The sequence below is a fragment of the Mandrillus leucophaeus genome, unplaced genomic scaffold (genome assembly GCF_000951045.1).
Source record: "Mandrillus leucophaeus isolate KB7577 unplaced genomic scaffold, Mleu.le_1.0 Scaffold192, whole genome shotgun sequence".
NCBI classification, from domain to species: domain Eukaryota; kingdom Metazoa; phylum Chordata; class Mammalia; order Primates; family Cercopithecidae; genus Mandrillus; species Mandrillus leucophaeus.
Genome location: NW_012101943.1, coordinates 1188123 through 1211595, shown reverse-complemented (window position 1 = coordinate 1211595; position 23473 = coordinate 1188123). Strand labels below are relative to the sequence as shown.

Sequence of the window (23473 nt, the reverse complement as noted above, 5' to 3'; positions counted from 1 at the left end):
ACTCTTGTTCCCTCACCCTCCATCTCTAAGCGTTTAGTGTGTCTCTGTAATGTCTCTCATAACTATTTTGCCATTTCTATTCAACACATGTAAGACCAGCCTTTCCAAAGTGCTATCAGAAACACCATCAATGGCTTCCAATCGCCTACCGAAGAGGATTCAGATGCCTCACACTGGTGTTCAAAGCCTTCCACAAAAGGTGCCCTGATTATTTTATGGCATCACTTTTCATTGCCCCTCTCTAACACTCGTCTCCTTCAATTAATCCAGAATACAGATTGTTCCCCCATCACATCCCTACTTTCCCAACCCTTTCCCTTTGGTTGTTGGCTCCTCTTTCTGCCTGTTAAAATTTTACTCTTTCTTCAAAGTTGTTGTTGAACTCTACTTTTTCATTAATACTTGCCTGTTTTTCCCAACTAGATAGAATCTCTTCATTATTTTATTGCACAATTCTGTATTTCTCATGCAACTTAGGCAAATCTATTTTGATTTAGAATTTTGTGTATATTTTTCTTATCCCTTCTAATTTTTAGCCTGTTGTGAGCCAGGACGGTATCTTCAAAATCTCGGTATCCCAGGCAACAGTCAACTGGTTCCTTGAATCTACAAATAGATACCTAAGAGAAGCCAATCTCTGAGACCCACTGGTGAAGAAAAGCAGAAGTACAGAAAACCATCTTTTCGAAAGAGCTTTCCACCATTCAGGCAACAGTAAGTACCCAGAAAGGCAGGGAGATTTAATGTCATATTTTTTTTTTCTATGAGCTTAAATGGGAAGTTAAGGTTAAAACTCAAAAAGCTAGCCTACAAACTCTCTTTTGGAGATGTGTTTCCAGGCAGCATTGTTTTGGAAAGTGCTGCATAGGAGAGAGAAGCCTGGCATCATTACTGAAGTGCTGTCATGTTATAATTCGGGTATAAGTGTGGGCATCCTCACCATCTCAGGGAGCATTTTTTCCAATACTATAATCTTGGTTTTTGGCTGAGAATATCCCTTATATTCTCCCAGATGATGTCTAATTCTATAACCAGGACAATTACTGGGTCTTTGTTCCAGGGTAATAGGATACAAGTTTGTAAATCAGTAGGCCAGTGGTATGTAAAAATAATATAAACGTTTCTTTAGATAAAACCAAGTCTATGAAACAAAATTCATTGTGCAATATGCAAGTGAGGGGAGCAATCATTTCAGCCATCTGTCTGAAAGACACTCACACCCTTAGAGCAAATTCAAAGAAGGAAAACAGCACTGTCGAAGTTTTGGGCCCATGCCTAGGGTTCTTTTCCTCTAAATATAGGAACAAATATTTAAGTCCCTGGTGCATTTGTTCCCGTTGTCCAGGTTGCTTCCATGCTTCTGCCTCCCCATAACTTGACTGCTTCTTATCTCCAGGCAGAAAGCTCTCTCCATCAATGCTGACTACATCAATTCCATTCCATTTAATTATGCAGGGATCTGGGAAAGAGGACATAGTACAAACCAGAGACAGTGAACTACTTAGTATTTTGGGGTTTGTTTGTTTGTTTTCCAGGTCCTAATGGCCTATCCACTACAACAGAGTGAAGAGTTTTTGTAGTTGGCTCATTTTGAAAGCTAAACAGAAATGACAGTTTCTAGTTTATTTGGGACTCTTAATTATTTAGTATCAACAGAGATAATTTCCTTGGGGAGTTTGACATGAAAAGGAGTTTAGTCTATGTGTGTTTTATAAAAAATGGGGCAATCAGGATAAGGTTCCATTGTAAGAAGACAGTTTCCCTATTCACAGTAACCACTAGTAAGGCCTGCCCTGGAAGGGCTTGGTTTCCATGGTGATATCACGTTGACACTTGAGCGCCAGCAGCCTCTAGTTGGCAAGATTAGACACCTTAAGCAGTCATGCTCTCTCCTGACAAGCTGCAGCTGGCTACTGACCAGTGGACATGGCCCTGGAGCACCTTGGGGTAAGCTCTCCCAAGAGGAAGACGTCCAGTCTTTCCTCCTGCCAATGAGGTCAACTGAGCATGAAGTATTTTAATTAGATAATTGAAGAATTGTACCCTTTTTTTTTTTTCACAAACTGATAAAAAGAAAGTGGGGGAATATCAGACATACAGATAAAGCTTCCGTATTTGGCTTCTTCATAAACTATAGAAATACTATGACCATAATTGATCAAAGTGGTGCTGTATTCTACTTGTATGTATGAACTAATAATAATTTAATATCTTTTCTTTTGCATTGAGGGGAGTAATAATTCTGTATAACTTGAGTTTACACGGAACAGTTTGTAAACACTTCTAATTATAAAATCCATGGGGCAACAGTATGAATACCTTTCAGATAAGTAAATGTTTGGGAGTGAGTCTCACTGTATGGAATACATGGAGGAATTGTAATAAAACTACTACAATATGAAGAAAAGACTGGGGTGATTTAATCAGGCCTTTGAAGGATTTGTCCTGGTAGAGTTTACCATGACTATACAATTTCAGTGACAGCAATCAGGTCTGAAATAGAAGCAGTGGGCCAGGAATAAGCTAGAATAAGCTTGGGGAGTAGTGTGGGGAAATAAAAACAGAAATCCTTTTTTGTGGTGGATATTCGTTTTGAGGTTAAAACTATCAACTCGCCAATTCCACTATATTTAAGCTTCTCAATGTGGCTTGAAATTCTCATGCAGATTCCAAGGTGATTGAAAGAAACACCTTGAGGTACTCACCCTTTCTTTTACTTCTTAATGGTAATAAACAAACAGGCCCATTCACCTGCAATTGATGGTTTCTCTCTCTCTCTCTCGCTGCCACTCTTGCGCACGCTCTCTATGTGTGTGTGTTCCATAAATTTTTTATTTCTTTTATTTTTTGTTTATTTATTTATTTATTTTTTTGAAACAGGGTCTTTCTTTGTTGCCCAGGCTAGAGTGCAACAGTGTGATCCTAACTAAGGCTAACTGCAGCCTCAACCTCCTGGGCCCAAATGATTCTCACACCTCAGCCCCCCGAGTAGCTGGGACCATGCACAGGCATGCACTGACACACCTGGCTAATGTTTTTTTAATTACTTGTTGAGACAAGATCTCACTATGCTACCTAGACTGGTCTTGAACTCCTGGGGTCAAGCTGTCCTCTTGCCTCAGCCTCTCAAAGTGTTAGGATTACAAGCATGAGCCACCATGCCCAGCCTACAAATTTCAATAGGAAAGAAAATTCTATCGACCTACTTTTAAATTTAAAAGTAGAACACCAATGGAAACAAAAAAACACATTTATTTGTTTAAAAAACAGACTAAGAGTTACTTAGACAGTGCCATTTACTTCTACCAGATATGCTCCAGGCACTATCCAAGACACTTACATAATATAATATATAAGATTGATTCTTTACTGCTGGAAAGTACTGATCAGTTCTTTATGTTACTGTCTTGGATGTGTCTGATCATATGTGTTTAAGTTTCTACTAACACATACATGATAGTCTCTGTCATTTATGTGAGTCAGTTGTTCATTTAAACTGAAATAACTGGGTTGCTCAAATAACTGTACATTTAATCAAGACTTTGTCTTGCTCGATGATATGGTTTGGCTCTGTGTCCTCACCCAAATCTCACCTTGAATTGTAATAATCCCTCCATGTCAAGTGCAGAGCCAGGTGGAGATAACTAAATCATGGGGGCAGTTTCCTCCATATTTTTCTCCTGATAGTGAATAAGTCTTACAAGATCTGATGGTTTTATAATTGGGAGTTCCCCTGCACAAGCTCTCTTGCCTGCCACCATGTAAGATGTGTCTTTGCTTCTCCTTTGCCTTCCACCACGATTGTGAGGCCTCCTCATCCATGTGGAACTGTGAATCCATTAAACCTCTTTCCTTTATAAATTACTCAGTCTTGGGTGTGGTAGTGTGAGAATGAACTAACACAGTAAATTGGTACTGGGTGGTGGGGTACTGCTGTAAAGATACCTGATAATGTGGAAGTGAATTTGGAACTGGGTAACAGGCAGAGGTTGGAACAGTTTGGAGGGCTCAGAAGAAGACAGGAAAATGTGAGAAAGTTTGGAACTTCCTGCAGACTTGTTGAATGACTTTGAACAAAATGCTCAGAAGAAGACAGGAAAATGTGAGCAAGTTTGGAGCTCCCTAGAGACTTGTTGAATGACTTTGAACAAAATGCTGATAGTGATATGGACAATAAGGTCCAGGTTGAAGTGGTCTCAGATGGAGATAAGGAATTTGTTGGAAATTGGAATAAAGGTGACTTTTGCTATGTTTTACAAAGAGACTGACAGCATTTTGCCCCTGCCCTAGAGATCTGTGGAACCTTGAACTTGAGAAAGATGATTTAGGGCATCTGGCAGAAGAAATTTTCTAAACAGCAAAGTGATCAAGATGTGACTCGGGTGCTCTTAAAAGCATTCAATTTTATATATTCACAGAGAAGTGGTTTGGAATTGGAACTTATGTTTAAAAGGGAAGCAGAGCATAAAAGTTTAGAAAATTTGCATCTTGATGATGTGATAGAAAAGCAAAACCCATTTTCTGAGGAACAATTCAAGCTGGCTGCATAAGTAACGAGGAGCCAAATGTTAATCGCCAAAACAATGGAGAAAATGCCTCAGGGCATGTCAGAGGTCTTCACAGCAGCCCCTCCCATCACAGGTCTGGAGGCCTAGGAAGAAAAAATGGTTTTGTGGGCTGGGACCAGGGCCTTGCTGCTTTGTGCAGTCTTGGGAGTTGGTGCTCTGCATCCCAACCATGACTAAAAAGGGCCAATGTAGAGCACAGGCCATTGCTTCAGAGGGTGCAAGTCCCAAGCTTTGGTGGTTTCCACATGGTGTTGAGCCTGTGGGTGCACAGAAGTCAACAATTGAGGTTTGGTAACCTCTGCCTAGATTTCAGAGGACATGTGGAAACTCCTGGATGTCCAGGCAGAAATCTGCTGCAGGGGCAGGGCCCCCATGGAGAACCTCTGCTAGGGCAGTCCAGAAGGGAAATGTGGGGTTGGATCCCCCAAACAGAGTTCCCACTGAGGCACTGCCTAGTGGAGCTGTGAGAAGGAGGCCGCTGTCCTCCAGAACTCAGGATAATAGATCCACAAACAGCTTATATTGTGTGCCTGGAAAAGCCACAGACACTCAATGGCAGCCCATGAAAACAGCCAGGAGGGAGGCTGTACCCTGCAAAGCCACAGGGGTGGAGCTGCCCAAGACCGTGGGAACCTACCTCTTACATCAGGATGACCTGGATGTGAGACATGGAGTCAAAGAAGATCATTTTGGACTCTTAAGATTTGACTGCCCTGCTGGATTTTGGACTTGCATGGGGCCTGTAACCCATTTGTTTTAGCCAATTTGTCCCATTTGGAATGGCTGTATTTACCCAATAAGCATACCCCCATTGTATTAGGAAGTACCTAACTTGCTCTTGATTTTACAGGCTCATAGGCAGAAGAGACTTGCCTTGTCTCAGGTGAGACTTTTGACTGTAGACTTTCAAGTTAATGCTGAGTTAAAACTTTGGGGGACTGTTGGGAAGGCATGATTGGTTTTGCAATGTGAGGACATGAGATTTGGGAAGGGCCAGAGGTGGAATGGTTTGGTCACATTTCCACCCAAAACTCACCTTGAATTGTAATAATCCCCACATGTCAAGGGCAGGGCCAGGTGGAGATGATGGAATCAGAGGGGGAAGTTTCCCCCATACTGTTCTCATGGTAGTGAATAAATCTCATGCAATCTGATGGTTTTATAAATGAGCGTTTCCCTGCACAAGCTCTCTTGCCTGCTGCCATGTAAGACATGACTTTGCTCCTCATTTGCCTTCTGCCATGATTGTGAAGCCTCCCCAGCCATGTGGAACTATGAGTCCATTAAACTTCTTTATAAATTCCCCAGTCTCAGGTATATCTTTATTAGCAGTGAGAGAACAGACTAAAACACTGGATATACACAGAAAAAGGTTATTTGCTTTTAGACACCTACATGGGCACTGGTGCCCCACATGAGTCAGTGTTTTGTAGAGGCCCCTAGGATCATCAGTTTGCAAAGCTGATAACTAGATCAGCTTTATCAGCTTTGCAAACTGATGGAAAGTTTGCTAGAAAGAGAGGGACGCTATCTCCCTGGTGCATGCCAGTTCACCTAATGAATCCAAGTTCATCTAATGCTCAGTTCACCTAACAAATCATGGAGAATGACGCACACACCCACAGCTGTTCAGTGGATAGAGGAGCTATCTTTCACCCTGAGATTTATAGTTGTTGTGTTTAAAAAATGCCTAAAAGGAGTCAGTTCTGTTGTGTCCTTTTAAATGACGTGCACTATCTAAAAACCATTTCAGGGTCACTCAGTGAAGAAGCTGTGCCAGGAGACTGGGAATATCTTCCAAATCCTTAAGCAAACAGTGCTGAAAACAAACTGCCGAAAGAAATACAAGCATATGACTTTAAAATGATGCCTCTGGAAATAAGGGACATACAGCAGCTGCCAGATGTTCATGATCCCACCTCCCCTACTTAACAAAGGCACCTATATTTCACCAGAAATAAAATTTTATTAGTAACATGTCAAATGTTTTAAAATACAATTACCTTTCTTCTTCCTCTCAGTTTAAAAAACAATCCAATAAAAACTCTAAATCATGACCCAAATATTTTTAAATGTGAAAAAGACATATTTTAGATTATGTAACAGATACACATTTTCCCAAATAAATGTTGTAGAACACCATCTGCTTGATATTTGAGTGCATTCCCACAGAAATAAATTCCTGCTTCTCTTCCTTCATTAATGGTTTATGACAAATTTATGACACTATATTTCACAATAGTTATACCAAAATTTTATGACCAAAAGAGCCTGACAAAAATCACTTGGCATGCTCAAATTAGACAATTTATGTGACTCTCTCATTTACACCAATCCTCCACCCCGTACTGAGACCCCAGCGACTGAGGAGAAATAGAAAAAGTACAACAGGGGAAGGATCTCTCACAGAATAAAGCTCAAAAAAGAGCTCAAGACAAGAAGTTACAGATCCAGGTGCCATTTTCAGCTCAGGTTTTCCATAATCTTCAGCTTATGCAGCTACCCAAAATTCTGAATTTAATGTAGGATGTTTTTGTAAGGTTGTCTCAGATTTTGCCAAGCAAGAAATTGCTAAATTCTTGTTAAATGTGAACAGGATTTCATCTTTGTTACCAAATGGAGCTCCCTGATGTGAATATAATCAAGAGGAACATCAAGAAGAGAAATTTGCATGTGTCATCTCCTGACTGATAAGAATGGTACATGACTCTACCCATGTTCCTTTCCTGCACTTGATATAGAGAAAACTTGTAAGAGGAATAATCTTTGCATTTTACTCTGCAAAGTATTATAGTATTTGTGGCAAATTTAGAAAACTAGTGTTATGGTTTTCTGATTTTACTTCATGCATTTTACTTCTTAAAAGAAAAAAAATCCCACAGAACACAGACATGAACACAGAGTCTTTGAAAGTTTAAGAGTATAGGCTTCAGTCTGCATGTTTCTCCAATGATGTAGACTCTCCCAACTCAAAGTGTGGTGCATGGATTGGCAGCATCCACATCACCTGGGACGTTCGAGAGATGAAGACCTTCATTCCTCATCCCAAACCTACTAAAAGGAATCTGTATTTTCACAAGATCCCTAGTGACTTGTAAGCTCAAGAAGCACTAATGTAATGTCTTTAATCCACCCAACCCTAAAGGATAATCCTTGAGAAAGACGAAACTACTTTAATGGGGAAATTTTGTCCATAACATTCAATCAGGAATGTACCAACTTTTAGACATGGCCCACTTAATAAAGAAACAAAAAACCTGAAATTTGTCTTGGGGCTGCTGTATAGTAATGAAGTTTGAGAATGAGAACATATAAGTTAAAATGTCATATGTTACATAAATATTCAGGACCTGATTAATTATACACAACCTTCCATTGTTTCCAACCTAAGTAGTTTCTTTTGTGAGACATATACAACTGTTAACTATTACACTGAATTCTAGAAACATGAAGATTGCCTTAGTAAACAATTATTTAATGACTAAGTGCAATAGTTTCAAAAAGAATTTTGTTCAGCCAGTAATGACCATGTTACTATGATGAATTCTCACTTGATACACTCCAGAAACTTTCCCAAAGGAGTTCAGCCAGTACTGCAAATTGTTACTTTCCCCTTAAGTATCAATGATAGGGAGCAAGCTGGGGGCGAAGAATAGAACTATAACTTCCACTTACAATGGACTATAAAGACTGGGGTCAGGGTGTGATTTAAAGAGGAAACCACAGGGAGAGAAGGAAGGTGGCTCCAGTACCCGGTGTTAAGAAATACTGAAGTTCATTCAAGCAATTCACCAGCACAAGGCAAATTAAAGAAGACTGCCCCTCTGACCTTGCACACAATATACACAACTTTCAGGCTGTGATTTATTGATTCTCTTTCTCCTTTAAGGCTCTCCTTAACATTAATATTAATCTGACTTGTCCCATAAAAGAACATGGAAGCCAGATAGGTAAGGGGAAAAGGAATTGTTCCCTACCTGATTGGTCTCCCTACCACACCCACGAGATATGCCCCAGGGATGGGCTGAGGTCAGCCATACTTCCCTTAGGCAATAGTGGCTTTTTGCCAACAGTAAATATTCTGTAAAGCAAAACATATCCTCTCCTTTCCTTCTAAGATCTGGGTCAGGAAAACTTTCCTTCACCTTGTGCATCTTCTCACCTGCAAACACTTTTTGAAAGACACATTTGATAGCCATCCCAGTTTGGAAAAGGGAAATGCAGGTACTGCATTTGGATTTGGTAAAACAAAACCAAATAATCTGACTTCTGGGACTGTGCATTATTCACTTATGTATCCCCAGCCCTAGCACAGTGCCTGGCTCATAACATCTGCTCAATAAATGGTAGTTAATTGCACTTATTTTCAAGTCTTCTAGCACTGAGTTTGTTAAATCTTGGGTGTTACATTGAAACCAGATAATGCATTGGAACTTATCCATTTTCCATTTATACACAGGCTTATCCTTTAGCCTTTCCCTAACCTTAATTATTTTCTATTTTTCCTTTGCTTATCCACCCAAGGAGCTCAGTTTCAGGGATATTTTACAGTGTTCACACTTTGCAAATAGTCGATATGCTGAAAAGAATCTAGTCTTACTCATCACAGTGAATGAAAGAAAGGAGCAATACATTGCAGAGATCAGGTGTTCTGTGTACAGCAGACATGGGAAAGCAAAATTGAGTATAGCAAGCAAGAACACCCTCCCACACAACAAAGCAACTTTTTCTTTCACTTGCTAATCCTACTCTTTACTTCTCTGGCCCTGCCCTCTTTTTCTTCTTTTCTTCATTTTTCCTCTTCTACTTTTCTATTTTCTTCTTCACTTGGCCTTGAGGCTAGTTGGACACCCACAAGAAAGATAACATTACCAAAGGCTCTCCATTTTCTATCTCACCTTCCTTATCATAAGGATGGCTCTTGCCACCAGAGAAAGGATGTCCAGGTTTAAAAAAAAAAAAAAAAGGTTGTAACTGGTCTTCCACCTTTTGCAGCTCCTGTAACAAAGCCCGCTGGGTAGTCAGCAAAGCAAGCCTGTGTGTGGGTCTCCCTGTAGATTAGTTTGCCGTGCTAAAATCCCGGTAGTCTATTAGTTAACCCAGAAAAGTTTACACATTTTACATACAAATTTTCTAAATCAAGATAACATTAGTCAACCCCTTATCTATGAGTTGTTTATTGGAAAAAATAATTAAATGCCCTACAAGATATTTTTTAACTACCTGTTTCGAGGCAGACACTTTTTTAAAAAAGCATATTAACAAATATCACAGGGGAGGGATAGCATTAGAAGTACCTAATGTAGATGACAGGTTGATGGGTGCAACAAACCACCATGACACGTGTATACCTGTGTAACAAACCTGCACATTCTGCACATGTATGCTAGAACTTTAAAAAAAAAAAAAAACCCACTGGTTTTTAAGACAGTTTCTTCTCGATGTATGAATGTATAGATCAGAAAACTCAGTTAATGATGTCATCAAATAAAACAGGCTTTTATATCTGTCACTGGTTCATTGCTCAATAATTCTTTCTTCAAGATTTATTAAATACAATAAATATTACAATGTCACACTTTTTTCATATTTTTTCTCTTCCTCTCTTCTCTATGCCAAAGTATATGTATTTCAGTCCTCAATCAATTTCGATATGTGGCAGTTTTGTAAGTCATATCTGTTACCATTGGTGTCTTTTACTTATAGACACTGTCCTAAACCAAGTCAAATGTTCATTTCAGAAAATATTTTAAAGTATTAGAAAGCTAATTCTACCTTTAAAATTGTATGATGGTGTAACTATCCCATCAAATTTGGAGTTTTTCAAATAAGATCTTATTTTTTAAAATAAGTGTTCTGATTAAGTATTTTATAAGCAGTGAAATAAAATTTTTGAAACTTTGGTATCAAATCTTGCCCTCAAATTAATTTTTAAACATTTAAATCTGTATTTCAAAGCTAACTCATTTATACTAAATTGCCTTTAAAAATTAACCTAAATTATAATTTTTTAGTTTCTTCTAAAGCATTTCTTCCTACTTTGATTGAGTAATTAAACATAAGCCTCATAGTCTTATCAATAATATATCTATGTGGTCTTCAACACTGCAGGCTAATTAGGGAACCAATACTCTTTATACCAACTGAATTCATGTTAATCACCCCAGTGATTAATTAGAGGGACCAAGTATTGAATCAAAACTAAAACCAAATTTCTCTTGAATAGAAGAAAGTCTTCTTGGTTACAAGATGGCATCCAACTAGGGAAGATACTTTGTTGACAAGTCACCATACATAGATTTTTTTCCAAGGCATATGATTCCTAAAGGTCTGTAGTATCTTCATTTAAAGCAGTGCCCTTGATTATGATTATTACGTGTAAAGTATTCTGAAAGCACATTAGTAAGCAAATCATTCCAAACCCCTTTAACCATGTTCTTCTTATGTCCTATGCAACCCTTACTTTAGATTCTTATCTTCATTATCATAGTCTTCCTAACACTCATCTTTGAGTCTTTGGTATTTTCTTAAATACACCTTTGGCACCTAGTTTTTCCAATCTGTTTTATCAGTTAATGACAATTCTTTAAATGATACGCTCCATAGGACAAAACTTCAGACATTGAAATCAGACATCTCACTCAAACCTGAAAGAACAGTATGAACCACTTCAAACAATTTCGTAAATCTATCCAACTTGTTAAATAATTATCTGTCAAATTGCAAAACATAGGGACTTACCTAAACTTCACCACCAAAGGCATTCTGAAACAATTTGTCAAATAGTGAATGATCAGCTATTATACAAAAATCAGTGCAAAGTTTCATCCAGGCAGCCTTAAATGTACTCTTAACTAGATGAAGAAATAACATCATGTGGAATTTGTTGTTCTCATTAATTTTTGTAGATAAGGTTTCTAAAAAGTATCAACTCATTAAAAACAAATTTACCTCCCCACCCTTTTCCTGAGCTTCACAGCCTGTTAAAAAAAAATAAATAAAACTTAAACTGCTAACTAAAGGCCCACCACAAATTTTAACCAACCTGTAGAATTTAAAGATAAGCCCATCTGCAAGGCTATTTTGTTAAATTTCACTTTTAAAGAGAAAAGTCTAAGCCCTCCCCACAAAATAGTAAAATGGATCAGTTTGGAGTAATCTGGTCATTACACTCAGCAGTTTAGTTGCAGTGTCTTTGCCCCATCTTGAATTGCTATTAATGGTAAAAGGAAAATGGTATCAAACAATTATTTGGCACAATGCTTGACAAGTCAAAGCACTTCAGAAAGAACCAGCCCTTCCTCATGTCATTTACAGAAAATTAAATGTGTTCCACCCTTCATCCTCAGGGACATGGCATTATCAATTTAATCTGTTACTTTCATTACTTTCCAGTAAGAGTGGCAGAATTTGGAAATCAGGGCGTAAAAGAAAATTTTTCACCTGTATAATTATTTAACGTAGGCCTCTTCCTACACATCTTATGTTTAAAAAAAATCTTTGCTTCTAAAGCGCTAATTGACCGCTTTATCATATGTGAACATATTTTCTAGTCAATTTGATGATTCTAAGGACTGCTGAGTAATAACCATTGTTCTCTCCAATCAGTTCAGCATGCATCTCATCTTTGATATCAAGTGCACTGGTAATGAGTGCCTTATATTAACATCTTCACTATAAACAGTTCAGGCATTTAGAAACAAAGTATCAATGGACTTAACAGTTACTTTAATTCATTTTATAAATAAGCAACTGAGAATTTTGCTCCAAGTGGCTGCTAGTGTAGCCCATTTCATAAATGGCATTCTCCGAAGCATAAGGCACAATATGATACGAATGCAGCTCTTCATAATAGAGAGACTGAGAACAGCATTCTTGTACCATAAACTTCAGCCGTTTTCTTGTATCAGAATATGCAGTCTTATAACAGGGAGCTTCTTTAAAGTATTCATAGCTCTCTTTCTCCGTCTCTAGATGTATCTTCCTCAGCAAATTGTTAATTAACACAGACCTTCTTAAGTAGGTTTCTGGGTCTTCAAGAAACCTGAGCTTCTCCAGAGAAAGTTTGAGAATGCAAGTTCTGTCCTCAGGTAATATCAGGTGCTGGAAAGCAAACATGATCATTAAATTTATATTTAGAAAAACAAAAACTACAGCTTTTTACTGTTGACAACACTCATAAAAATGAAAAAATAATAATAAATAAACCCTTACTTTTGGAAAATACCCATGGTAATCTTGATGTAAATCTTCTTCTTCTGCATATTTTCTCTTAAAGTAGGCTACTTTCGACGTTGTTAATGTATATGTTAATACTTTTTTTGGATAAGCTAAACAAATAAAAGAATTGGGGAAAGGTCAGATTTTATTGTGGCAAATAGTATCTTATAATATAAATTTTATCTATAAAAATAAACTGGTGATCCTGGAAATTGGTGTTCTCCCTTCAACGTGGTGAAGCAGTGATTGAAAAGCCGGCAGACAGGAAAATACCACCATCCAGACCCAAACTAGATGTTCTAGAGAGGATACCAATCTTTATTTCCTTATGCAGCCCCTCAGAAATCAAATACCAATATACTATTTTATTTCATGCCATTTAATGTCAAAACACACCCAAATTTGAAATGGAATGTAATGGGAGGAGATAAGAAATTTTTCATCATTCTTTTAGTAAAACTGCCCAATATAGAGAGGACATTTAGTGTTACTAGGTTAATCAAATTGGCATAAAATAGTTGGTAGCCCAATTACACTTTAAAGAAATAACAGTGTATCTATAGACAAAACACTCTATGATATGATTATGGTATAGCCATCATCCTAACACATGGTTTAATGGATGTTCTAAGTAAATGAAAGAATTAGGTAAGGTTCTGATTTGCAGACTTGGCCTTGTCATGATACTGAAAGTGAAGACCTTTGTTTTCTCCTTTAAAATACTGTTGCTACCGAGGTTCTGAGTTGTTTAAGGAAGGACGGGGTTCCAGAAGCCAATTTTCACTGATCCTTCAGTTTAAAGGCAGTGCTTAAGGGAGTTCCCAGAGTGTACTCTAGGTGGCACTCATATCACAAAAAGGAGGCAAGATCCACTCTAAAAGCTAAAGACAAGCAGCTTCCTAGAGAAAGCACTGAATGAATTTAGAAAACAAATTGAGTCCGGTTCAATACTCATTCAACCTCAGGGGACCAGGCCAGAAAGAAACTTCATACTTAAACATAATTTATTTTACTCTTAATACACACCGTCAAATATTTCTATGTGTTGAAACCATTTAGTTCACAAAATAATGAATAATTTATGTGTTAGTTAAATAAATCTACAGCAAGACATTTGATGGTTTTCCTCTAAAATCTTAAATTTTTCTAAGCTTAAATATTTAAAATGTGTTCAAGACTTTGCCTTTTCTAGTTTGTCCTCCAACTCAGTGGCATCTGAGCGACAAAAGCTTCCTGCAACTTTTTGTAGTTATATGATTTTCCTCAGTCAGTAAGAAAAGCTACAAAATCACTCCCAAGCAGTCCAATTTTTCACTGGCGTCACTGTGGATTATTAACCAAAGAGAGCCTTAAGTCTGAGTTGTTATGTTTTGTTAACGGAATGAAGAATTTTAAAACACTGGTGTATCTGATCTTAAAAGAAATGAGTATGTCATGATAATTCACAATTGAACTGAAGCAAAGACAATAGTTGCTACTATACTTACACAATCCCTGAATTCAGTAAGCAAACACAGCTTACGTAGAGTTTTCACTGATTTCAAACGTTTAGGAAACAAGAAGAACAAAACTGTATAGAGAACAAAGAAACCAGTTTTCTCAGGGGCTGTTTTTTAGTAAACTGCATTTTCTTTGGTATATATTTTAAGGATTTAACCAAATAATTAGGTGAAGCTTTGGGTTATCCCATGTGACAATTACTTGTACTTACTTCTTTTTAAACTGTTTAGCTAATTGATGTAATAGTAGTTTTCAAATGTTAGTGAGCATCAGAATTATCTGGAGGGTATGTTAAACTCTGAGGGTCCCACCCCCAGAGTTTCTAATTCAGTAGATCTGGGCTAGGAGCAGTGAATTTGCATTTCTAACAAATTTCCAGGTGATGCTGATACTGCTGGTCTGGGGATTGCATTTTGAGAGCCTCTTGTTTGCAGCATTCAGCAGGTGTAGTAGTAGCACTATGGCAACGAGTTAAGAGCAGAACCTTCAGTCAATCAGCTGATTGCCGTATCAATAGAATGTCGGGCAATTGGCTTGATTGATTGTTATTGTTACTGTTGCTTCCCTACACTGGCTTAGATGCTTTAGCCTCATGAACAAAGCCAGACTGCATTTTAACTAAATAGTGAAGAATGAAGTCAGTTTTCCTGGGTTCACATTAAGAAGCATCAATGGCTGTTATTAGCATTATACCTGGGCAGGTCACTAATTTTTTTTTAACAAGTTCTAATGAATTACTATAGTGTAGGTGACAGTGAGGAAAGACTAGAACATGAGATGAGTAACTTTATTATAAGCAAACATGACTTTCTTATATGTATCTTTTTTAAATGTCTGCTCATTTTATCTTCCATGTAATGCAATATCTACAGCATTTACGACCAATTAAAAATCTTTTAATGAGTGATACAAGGGAGGACAGGTGGCAGATTAGAGAACCAAATGACAAACTTATAGTTCTGGCTCCCAAGTGCACCTCCAGGAAAGATATTTTTATTTAACAGATCAAGATTTTAAAAAATCATATCAAATGATTCCAAGGTTCATAAAGATTGTCTGGCTATCATCAACCAGTTAGCCTAAGATACTGAATGTATCAGATCCTGAAAATACACATAAAATTCTCAGGAATTCTAGATTTGAGTCTCAACTCCTCCGTGGGCAACACACTTAGCCATTTAGTTTATTGCTCTTAAAAAATACCCCCATGGGTTGTTAAAAATGCTGAAAAGCCTTCACAGCTGGTATCAGTTTGACAATTACCTCTTTGCAAGCTGTTTAGCTATTTAAAATGTTTTCAGTATCAATTTTGGAGGATGGTTCTAGCCACTTTTAGGTTCAAATATATAGCAAACATAAGTTCCTACATCTGTTTGCTTGGCTGGATTAGAATTCAAAAAATTCATAGCTGATAACTATGTATCTATCACCTGATTGAGCCTCCTGAGTGTCCAGATAAGAAAACTACAGCTCAGACGAGTTCAATAATTTACATTCTGGTATGTGGCTAAGAGTTTGGGTTTTGAAGTCAGATGGAAGTGGTCTGAATTCCAGCTCTGCTGCTTCTTATTTGTGTGACTTTGAGCAAATTACATAAACTCTCTAGAAATCTCATTTGTAAAGTAAGGATAGAAATAACACTGGCTCATAAGATCATTGAAATAATTCATAGAAAGTGACTGGCACTGTGCCTAGCATATAGTAAATACTCAATCAAATTGTAGACCTTATTTGTGCCATTAGTCACAAATATACCACATAGAAACAAAGCCCAGCCTGGCCTCCTAGCTCTGACTCAAAGACTCCACCACCCCGCCTCCCAAAAATACTAGATTGTAATGAGCAAGTTAAAAAACTGCAAGAAGATATTGCAAATGATCAAGTTGAAAAAAAGTAGTACAGATTCTATAACAACTCCAAATATCTCTGGTGTATTGCCATTGGTCATGCATTTTGGGTGAAGGAGGTGTAAACTATTTTTGAAACATACAGATAATCATCTGGATAATTAATTAAAGCTGACCTGACTGTCCAAGGAAGTTTGATTGTTATGATTCAGTAAACATGTGTAAATCTATTATAGTTCTCCTGCAACTAAAAGGCCAAACTCAACCCAGCCTATTATTCAAATAAAGATGACGAAATAGACAAGAAAAAAATGAAATGACTTTATGTCTTCTTATTCTGAGTGTTCTGAGCTCTGAGAACAGTATGTAAATTACAAAACTGAATTAGGCTGAGCCTAAATTTATCTCTGAAAGTGAAATGGCTAATGCTGGCTTGAATATTCAAGCTGTTTCTAATGCTATATCCTCTGGGCCCATAAAATATCTGTGCCAGGCTCAGTGTCTTTGCTAGTATAAAACATCAATAACCAACAAATTAAAAGTTACGGAACAGAGTGACCATCCCTGTCATTAGAGTTCTAGCAATATAATTTATATGTAATTCTTTAAATAAATGTTTAAAATGTAATTACAAATGATTGCTCAAATGCTCTTCCTTATTGCTCTGCTTCTGCCTCCAGAAAACTAAAATCATATTATGGTGCAGGTGATTTCATTTGGTATATGGCCCGGGGACATATATTAAGGAAACATCATGAGCAAATTAATTTACAAACACTTTGAGATAACAGACCACCGTAAAAAGAACAACTCCTGTCAAAGTAATCCATTCTTTATCCAAGACTGAAAAGCTGGAGACATGGTGAAGAAGTGATGAGTTCGATATATCTTAATTTTAGTTTGGTTTTCATTTTTCTCCCCACAACATTTAAATCAAAACATTCCAAAAACAGAGTTGAAACCGTCCTATTAGATGTGTGCGTCCTACCCACAGACAGAAGGGGTGGAGGCTGATCAATGAGGAGAAAGAAGGTTGGTTTCATCTCAGATCAACAACTGAATTGTGTTATAGATAAATCAAGCACCTCAGCTTCACAATCTCTTGCTGATTTTTCTTTGTAACATGTTAGCCTGGCATGAGCCTTTGAAAGCGCAATGGTCCCTATTTAGCTAAATAATGCTTTGCTGGTGGCAAAGCTACTGGAGATGTTTCCTTAAGGGCCATGACCACAGTTGATTAGAAAGAGTTACCCCATCTGTCCCTGCTAACCATATTCTGCAGTCTCGCTGTATGGCTTAAAATACTTCAGCATAACCTTCTAGTTCTGTCCAATGGCCCCAGTTCAAATATCAGCTCTACAGTTTATTTGCTTACTGACTTTGGCCAAGATATTTAACCTCAAAGAGCCTAACTTTTCTTTAACTGTTAAATGGGGGGACAATATCAAACTCATTGAGTTTTACTGGAATTAGAAGAGATGATGTTTAAAAAGCAGTTACTCAGTGCCTGTCGCATGGGCTCATATTTCCTGCTCGATAAATGTTATGTATTATTATTGCAGTGACTTCATTTTGAAATCATAAGTACATATCCTGCTCAGCAGCATTATAGAATACCTAGGACATTGGTCCTCTCTTTAGTGCTAAGCACGGGCTGCATGAAGCATTCACGAATGTATTCAAGAAGGAAGATGGGTGCAAAGTTCAAGGCTATGATTCTGTGCCTTCTGGAGACCTTTGGCTCTGTTGATGTTTAACAACTTTCCATCAGCCATCTTTCTTCTCTCTTATAACCCCCTTGCCTAGCACTTTTCTGGATAATATCCTTTATGGTAGTGGAACTCAGTGCCAGGTTTTATCTCCGAATCAATGGAGCAATCTGTTTCTTCAGATTTATCATCCACCCCAAGCACAATATTGACTTTACTGGCAGTTTAGAATTACCAACAAGTTCCAGCTCCTAGCAGACTTTCTTACGAACTTCCAGGAATAATGAGAGCCAATGACTTAGAAGACTTTCTCAAGATACCAGCAGCATTGTTTGGTACTAGATTGCATCCATGTCCCTTGGGATAACCCCAAGCACAGGCATGGAATAGTAAAGAAAACCCCACGAGTTCCACAAGCCTATCCTGCTCCCATGGTAATGGTCTCTGAACCAAACAGAACACCATTAAGTTTCCCTAGATGCTGCACTAAAGCCAATTGCTGCCATGATCTTGCCCCGCTAATGACAGAGGCCAAATGCAGGAGGCTTCTCGGGTAAACGTCATGATTTTCCACCGCCTAGAAGTGGATTCCTGATTTTGAGGAATGATGTTCCATTTTACCCCATCTTTTACCTTGGAAAGTAGAAATGAATTAGAAAGAAAATTGCTTTTTTGGAACCACATTGCAGTATATCGGTTCCAAGAAATCCATACCTAGAGATATGCTAGAGAGATACTACAACTTCCCTCAATACCCAGGACTGGTACTCAAAGAAAAGACTTTTAATCCCTAACCTATAGATAACAGTGGCCTTTCTAAAAGTACCTGATCTATATCACTCACATTGTCTTCCACTTTGATATCACCACCACCACCACTCCATGCTTCAGTATATTAACAAAAACATCTGTCCGGGCCAATGTTGCTTCTGCTATCCCAGAAGGGATAAAAAACCCTTATGGATAAAAAACCGTAAGATTGAACTAATCTTTAATTTTACTCACTTTAAAACACACGAGGATTTGCCTGGAGTTGGGTGGCTCTCTGCCCTCACTCATATGGTACCCGATTTGTGTTTCACCTGGAGTAGCTCTAGTGGTGAAATAATTTTCATTCACAGGGTACCTTCTCACTAAAGAGCTATAGGTGCTTCCATGGAATAGCGCACAGCCATACTATACAGCCATAAAAAAGAATGAAATCATGTCCTTTGCATCAACATAGATGGAGCTGGAAGCCATTATCCTAAGAGAACTAACACATGAACAGAAAACCAAATACTGCATGTTCTCATTTATAAGTGGGAGCTACACTGAGTACACATGAACACAAAGAACAGACACAGGGGCCTACCTGAGGGAGGAGGGTGAGGATACAAAAACTACCTCTCAGGTACTACGCTTATTACCTGGTGTTGAAATAATCTGTAGACCAAACCCACAGTGACACACAATTCGCCCTTGTAACAATCCTGCACATGTACCTGTAAATATAAAATAAGTTTTTCCTAAAGAGCTATAGATGCTTCATTAAATTGTGTTACGTTCGAGCTCAAGCAATCTACTTAAGCTTGTAGTCTTATACCACACATCAGATAGAGAGAAAATGAGCCATAAAGCAGTAAAATGAGCAGCACATGGAGGCAGAATTGAGGTTCTAGGCTCTTGAGTCTTGACTCTCTTTACAATATTCCCAACTTTTCTTCCTGTTCCTTACTAATGCTCCCTTTTTCTAAGCACTTTGAAAATAATATATACTCTGAAATACACATGCAGAGTAGACTTCCCAGCCTCAAACTTGTTCCTCCTGTCCTTCTACGCACTACTGATATTTAGATAACTCTTGTATTTCTACCAAGAAGCCTTCTTGCTGCACTTTGCTTTCTGTCATTCTTTTGTTTTCTAAATATAAGGCTATATTACAATATTGAGCACAACACTGGTTAGCTCTTAGTGCTTTTCAGTAATATCCTTCCACCACCCCTTCACCCCATCTGAGAATTATTGCAGTGAATTGGATGGCTCTGTTATTAGCCCATTTGTATAAATTTAATTAGAAAAAAAAGAAAATATTAAAAAACTGGTGTTAGATTACAAAGGGTAAACATTAATGTATTAACACTATTTCGATAAACAACTTAAAAAGAAAAAGGAAAAAAAAGAATCTACAAGGATTGGCTTCTCCCAAAACTCAAAAGTATCCTTCCTTCATTTTAGTGCTGAGTAGTTGCGGTCAATGTACTCCTACCTCTGCTTCAGAGTTAGCAGTTTCACTTTTTCTGGGTTTCTGAGGCATATTGCTTTGACAAACAGGGCAATCCGAACTGATTATTCCTTGGCTTTAGAGTTAGTGTTGGGATGCCGGCTGACATGAGTCATCAGTAGAGAGCCCAGGTATGGAGGGAAGGGCCTCAACCTCTTGATAAAAGTTTTCAACATCTCTCTGTGCATCAAAGCATCTTCTAAATTCCATGAAGTTTACATGACATAAAACTGAACATAGAATTTTTCACATATACCTAAAAACTTCCAAATAGAGTATATGAGTAAAAAAGACTGAAATTATAATTTGATTCAGTTTTAACCTGCTTGATCTCAGCCTTATCCAAATGTTATACTCCTAAGTGCATGCCCTCTTTATAACCCATTACATATACAAGTGCAGCTGGTGTTCAGATTGATGAGGGTGACTAGATCCTTAAATAAAAATTGGTGTGGAACTCTGTATACATCTCATGGCAGATGACAGTAAATATTTTTGGTCTCCTTGGGTTGTTTCTCACCATAAAATACAGTCAGTATGATAAATGAAGTAAGAAGGGTGGATGGTGCTAACGACTAACAAAACAAACATTTTTGACAGTTCAAATGCTAATCTTTAATGCTTAAAATGATTAAACCACAGATATTTAAATAAGTGGCTACAGAGATCAATAATCTTAAAGTCTCATGGTATTCATAAATCTGTACGACTAGACCAGAATAAATTTTCAAATAGGTTTCTGAATAAAAATGGTCAGTTATTTATTTTTATAAAGGGAGGAAAGAAATGGGATGAAATGCAGCATGGTCTATTCTTATAAATTTGATTGTTATTTGCTAGGCTAGTTACCTACGGAAAGGGCACAGCACATGTGAAAGTTACAAATGCTGGAGGTCTGAACACTCATTTAAGATGTATTCAGTCTTGAAAATTGAGTTTAAAATGTTGAACCCTCAGAGGTTTCTATCATCATGACCTTATGCAAATTAAATTTGAAGCATCACAATAATCTCTTTCTGCAACTTGGAGAGTTCTCTTCACTTCCTTCATTCAAACAGGCACTCGTGTGCTCAGTAGGCTTCCGCTTGGCATGTTCCCGGAGCCAGGCTACCTAATTTGGCCCGCCCTATTCACATGGGTCTTAGAGAGGAAAATCTGCCAGCCCACAAATGTCCTTTTTACAGAAAACCTCTATTGACTTCTACCCAGCAACCATCTATATAAACAACCCCTTATATTGATCTTGTAAGTTATGGTAATGCTACATTAGCATTCATTTCTCTGGATACATATTTAAACAGTAATTTCTTTTAAGCTAGCAATTACCTGGTAATGCTGAATCAATCCGAAAAGTGTATTTCTAGAACAGTTTCAGAAAATCTGCTGAGAGTTCCCCTTTGCACAGCGAGCATTTCTCACAGCCTCGGGCTCATGAATGGTTACCTGAGATCTTGAAACAAGGAGACAGACACAAATAACATCGGGCGAGTCAGGACTGCACTGATATGAACTGGTTCTCAAGTCAGGAGAAAGCCTGCAACAGGAGGATATTATCTAAGATATTTGAGATGGGGTTGGTCTGGACTAGATAGATAGATAAGCCTTTAAACACACACAATCACTTCAGTGTTCTCCATATTTTAGTTTAAACATGAGAAATCTTAACTCTCCTAAGAAATTTGGAAATAACTGAATAACTCATCTTACTAGCTATTTACTTGGGAGATTATTTTTGGAAGATTATCAGTACGCTGATTTAAAAAAAAATCAGAGTCATTCTTAAGTTTTAATGCCAGATTTTATATAATTTCAGGAAGTATTCCCTCTAAAGTAACAAACCAGGAGTTAACTAAACAGACGAACCCAGTCTTTCTTTAGAATGCACATTCTTTCTCACAAGATTTGAAATCACCAAATGCTACTTTTTCTTTGAAGACAGCATTTCCTTAAAGGGCCATGTTTAACTGCACCTTTTCTACATGGATGTATGCTTACGGATCTCATCATCTTCTAAATTTAGAGAGATGTGCTTTCCAAAGGAAGATAGGCAGCCAATAAGGAGGATCCCATCAAAAGAGAGGTGAGTTACTATGGTTACTTTTCAGGAGGTTGAGTAACAGTGAACGGCTGCTCTTGGCCAAATGGACCCTTTCCAGAGGAGGACCTAAAAAGAATGTTGCTATCCATACGTGTTGATTCAATTAGTCAAGACTACACTATGTCGTTTGAGCTTTAACCACAGGCTTTCTATGGGCGCTTGCTGCTTCCAGCCTAGCCGCATATAGGCAGCTAAGTCAACGGATAAACAAGGACTGAAAACTTCCGAACGCTAACCTGATAGCGAAGAGCAAGGGAATCTTCACCCAAGAACCAATCCCAAGGTTTACATTTAAAAAATCAAATCAGGTCATTTGGGACCAGCAGCTGGCCACTCTTCAATGACTGGGGGCGGGGTGGGATCCCGGAACATGTCCCTATCCTCCCGCTCAAGGAAAGGAGTCTCTTCTGAGCTCGGAGGAAAGCACCTGGCTGGATGGGTCCAGACATACCTTGCGAGCTGGGTCCACTCACCAGATCGGCGCATGCACCTGTTAGGTAGAGGCGCGGGGGTCGGTGCTCACTCCTGCTTTTGGGGCTGTCACTCTTCAGTCGGGCACTGACAGCGGCAGCAGCGGCAACTGCAGCTCGGCGGGCAGCCCTGGCTCCTGCAGGTCCGTCCCTCCAGTCTCTGAAGCGCCTCTCACTCCGGGTTCGCAGCTCTAGGCGGGCGCGCAGCTGTTCTCCGCTCGCATTGGACCACAGGGAGCAGATGTTACCCGGTTGCTAGGAGCGTTGCTAGGAGGCGATGACGCCCCTCCACAGCTCGGGAGCAACTTTCCTGTAGGTCGAGTGCGCTGGCGGGGGCTGCTGGGAGCAAGGTTGAGCGCTGGAACGCCGAGGGGCGGCGAACAAAGAGCCCCGACAGAGGGGTCCCGACTGCGCTCGCCTAAGTTGGGGCTGGCGGAGTGGACTGGGAGGCTGGGGCGGGGCGAGAGCCACGGGCCCGGGTAGGTGAGCGGCCCCGCGCCTCCACCGGCAGGTCACTCGCTGCAGGCCTTGGCTCGATGTCCCCTACGGAGGTTGGGTTTGGGGAGAGGGGTGGGGTGGCACTTTCATCGACTGAGGAAGCAGCAGTGTTTGGCTCAGTGTTGTTGTTGTTGTTGTTGTTGTTGTTGTTGTTGTTGTTGTTGTTGTTTTAGACCCTGATGCTTCCTCTGGGATACTCTTCGCCTTGGAGCAGGGCGCTGAGAAGGGAGAACCGGATGAGTTCGTGGGTGTGACGGGGTGAGGCGTTTGGGGACGAGCAGTACGGGATCTTCTGCCTTC

At 38.8% G+C, this 23473-nt stretch overlaps 2 long non-coding RNA genes across 2 annotated transcripts; one reads left to right on the top strand and one right to left on the bottom strand.

The window, feature by feature from the left end:
* Nucleotides 1–649: 649 nt before the first annotated feature.
* LOC105538431 lies at nt 650–6552 on the top strand. The gene is made up of 2 exons (XR_001005901.1): nt 650–714; nt 6322–6552. It is a non-coding gene; the product is annotated as an uncharacterized LOC105538431 (long non-coding RNA).
* A 3177-nt stretch (nt 6553–9729) lies between these two features.
* Nucleotides 9730–22912, bottom strand: LOC105538430. Its single transcript, XR_001005900.1, has 4 exons — nt 22657–22912; nt 21434–21557; nt 12783–12898; nt 9730–12671 (listed from the first exon to the last, which is right to left on the bottom strand). It is a non-coding gene; the product is annotated as an uncharacterized LOC105538430 (long non-coding RNA).
* Between the last annotated feature and the right edge of the window lie 561 nt (nt 22913–23473).